Genomic DNA, 3462 nt, shown 5'->3' on the forward strand with positions numbered 1-3462 from the left:
CCATTTTTCTACTTTTTATAGCAATTACCATTTTCTTAAAGCTATCATTATTTTTTGACTTGCCGATTTTGCGCGTGTCCCTCTAATACTCTTAAAAAGAGCAGTTTTCTTGTGCGATTTGTTCAGTGATCTACATACAGGACCCAGAACCTAGTAGGCCCTCGAAAACATTCAGAATGATTAATTTCTCTCTTTTTCCCCAAAGCCAGTCACAACTACTTTCAGATGCTTTATTCACATTGAGACATTAATGGTTGAATGGGAAGACGTAATTATCCAAGCTCTCTTATCTCACATTGGATGGAATTAACCATAGGAAAAATATCTATCATATGAAAGACATATTATTAACTATAGAACAGAAAACTAATTCTGAGTTTTAAGTTCTTGCAGAACAGTAGAATGTGTGCACTGGAAAGAGGCAGTGTGTACAATATGGTAGTAAAACATTTGGGGCTTATCATGGATTGAATTCTACTTTGCCAGTTACCACCATTTACTTCTCATGACTTTGGGCAAGTTATTTAATCACTGTGCTTCAGGTTCCCCACCTGTAAGTTAGCAATACTGTTAATAGTGATCATAAGTACAATATAGCATTTTATGAGAATTAAATTAGAAATCATTTTAATAGGGTACACTATTGAACTCAAAATGTTAATTCCATTTACCTTTCATTCCTTAACTTGTTTCCATCTTCCAGAATCGATGAATTCCGAGACTCAGGAGTTAATTGCTTTAGCTATGTAGGTAGTTAAGAATAGAGTTACAGTAGATACTTAGGTAATAATATCTCCATGTGTTGCTTATTTCTGGAAGTATTTATATTAGATAATAAATTTAAGCCTCAAGGTAAGTGATAAGATAATTTATAATCAGATTCAGGGCTTGATCACTGGGAAATAGAAAGAACTTGGAGGTCAAGGCTTATTCCCCGAGGGATTGGATGGGATTCAGATTTCCCTGTACCAAACAGGAAGTGCGAAACTGGGTAGCAAACCTACATATGTGCCAGAGTGTGGCTGTGAATTCTTCAGGGAGAATTCTTTCCCCTCCCATCCAATGCCAAGTTTTAGGCAGGCACATCTCCATGTCTCCTTCGATATGTGGGTATATTTCTAGTTTGCTTCGATACATCAGGTTCCAGTACTTGTTAGCTGATTATTAACTCTGCCATTCACGTATAAAAGCCATTTTTTTTTCTTAAATTTTCTTAAATTTTTTTCAGTGTCAGAGAAGATTCTTTTATCATTAGTGGCAAACCTACCGACAATTAGAGCATAAAAGCCTTGACAGCTGACTTGAAACACATGTAGAGCAGGAAAGTATTAGTTCTGCTGGACAACATTCAGCCATATCCTTCCCCGTGGTAATGACCTTCCTTTTCTTCACTGGGCATTTCATGAAACATAAAACAGCCAGATCACAGGGACAGTGCTAGAGAGCAGTTTGAGCTATCATTATTGAAACAGCTTCCAACTACCCACATCTTTGAGGAGAGACGTGTGAGGGAGAGTGGGCCAGGCTTTCCTTTTTTCCTGCTGGTATTTGTTTTTGCCTCTGATGGTATTCCCTGCTCAGTAATATATGCTTTGACTTTGTGACCTGTCTTCCTGCAATAATTCTTTGGTGGAAAAATCCACTAATTCAGCCAAGAGTTAGTTCTTCCTCTGGCCCCACGTGCCTGGCCCAGAGATCACAGCTTTTTGGGTTAGCAAACACGTTCAGCCGGGTTACTGTATGAGTCATTCAGGACTCTTTCCCTAATGCTAGGCCAGTGGGACATCATTCTGTTTCCAAGTTCAAGATCTCAATTAATTTGTGTATAATGGAAGATGACTATAACCTGGGATAAATAACAATTGGTGAGCTAGTATACTAATCTTCTATATTTTTGGAAGTGGTGTTGGGGGAGAGCAGTAGCAGAATTGAGGAAGAAGGAGAAGATGTATTCTTTCAAAGAGTAGAAGAGTCTATTGGCTAAAATTATCACAGAGTCTCTAACAGAGATTACCAAGCTTACTGACGACAGATAATAACATTAGTATTATTTGCCTCACTTGGAATATTCATGCATTAAATTGAATAATTCAGGACACTAGATTCTGTCAGAAGATCTGTTGGTGCATTCCCGTTTGGTGTTGTATTATCTGTGACGCTACAACATGTCTTGGTTCCTGCATATATAAAACACTGACTTTCAAGTATTTAAGAATAAAGCTTGGCCCTTGTGTGCTGCTGGTGGGAATGCAAAATGGCGCAACCAAAAATTTCATTTTAATTTCAAAAAATTAAAAATAGAATTATCATATGATCCAGCCATCTCCTTCTGGCTTTATATCCAAAATAGTTGAAAGCAGGGTCTTAAAGAGATATTTGCACACTCACGTTCATAGCAGCACTATTCACAATAATTATGAATGGAAGTAACCCAGGGCTATCAATGGATGAATGGATAAGCAAAATGTAGTACACACACACACACACACACACACATGCACACACACACACATGAACACTATGTAGCCTTAAAAAGAAAGGAAATGCTGTCACATGCTACAACATGGATGAACCTGGAGGACATTATACTAAGTGAAACAAGCCAGTTACAAAAACACAAATACCGTATAATTCCACTTACGTGCAGCATCTAAAGTAGTCAAATTCATAGAAATAGAAGTGGTTACCAGGGGCTGGGGGTAGGGGCAAAAGAAGGGAATTTATTGTTTCACAGGTACAGAGTTTCAGTTCTACAAGATGAAACATTTCTGGAGAACTGTTTCACAAGAATGTAAATATACTCAATGCTACTGATCTGTATCCTTAAATACGGTTAACACTGTGCATTTTGTGAGTGTGTGTGTGTGTGTGTGTGCGTGTTTTACCACACACAGAAAAAGAATCATTTTTATAAAATGTAGGAAACATTTTTTTCTGTCTATCTCACAGGATTGATGTCAGGATCAGACGAAGGTAGTACATGGAACAATGCTCGGCCAAGGATAATTCTTGCAGCACTGCGTGTGATAGAAAATAATTGGGAACAATCCAGGAGTTCATCAATAGGGGGCTATGTCCCCAGACAGTGACATATCCGTGTATGGAAGACAATGTAGCTATAAAAACAAGTGATGAGAAAGCGCTCTTTAGGGAACAGTCTCTCAGAGGTTAAGTGGAAAAAAACCCTGCAGAACAGAATTTATAACATGGTGCCTTTTGCGTAAGAAAGAGGAAAATATGAATATATATTTGCATATTCTTGTATTCTCATGAAGAAATTCTAGAAGGTATCAAAGAAACTCAAAAATAGTTACCTGGAGTGAGGAAGAAATGGAGTGAATGGGGCCAAGGGTAAGAAATGAGATTTATCACACTTTCCGTTTAGATTGTTTTGATCCTTGAAACATCAGAGTGAAAAAGGTCAATATGTGAAGGGGATTTTGAAAGCTATAAAGCATTGTA

Source organism: Prionailurus viverrinus, chromosome B2 (assembly GCF_022837055.1).
Source record: "Prionailurus viverrinus isolate Anna chromosome B2, UM_Priviv_1.0, whole genome shotgun sequence".
In the NCBI taxonomy this organism is placed as follows: Eukaryota; Metazoa; Chordata; class Mammalia; order Carnivora; family Felidae; genus Prionailurus; species Prionailurus viverrinus.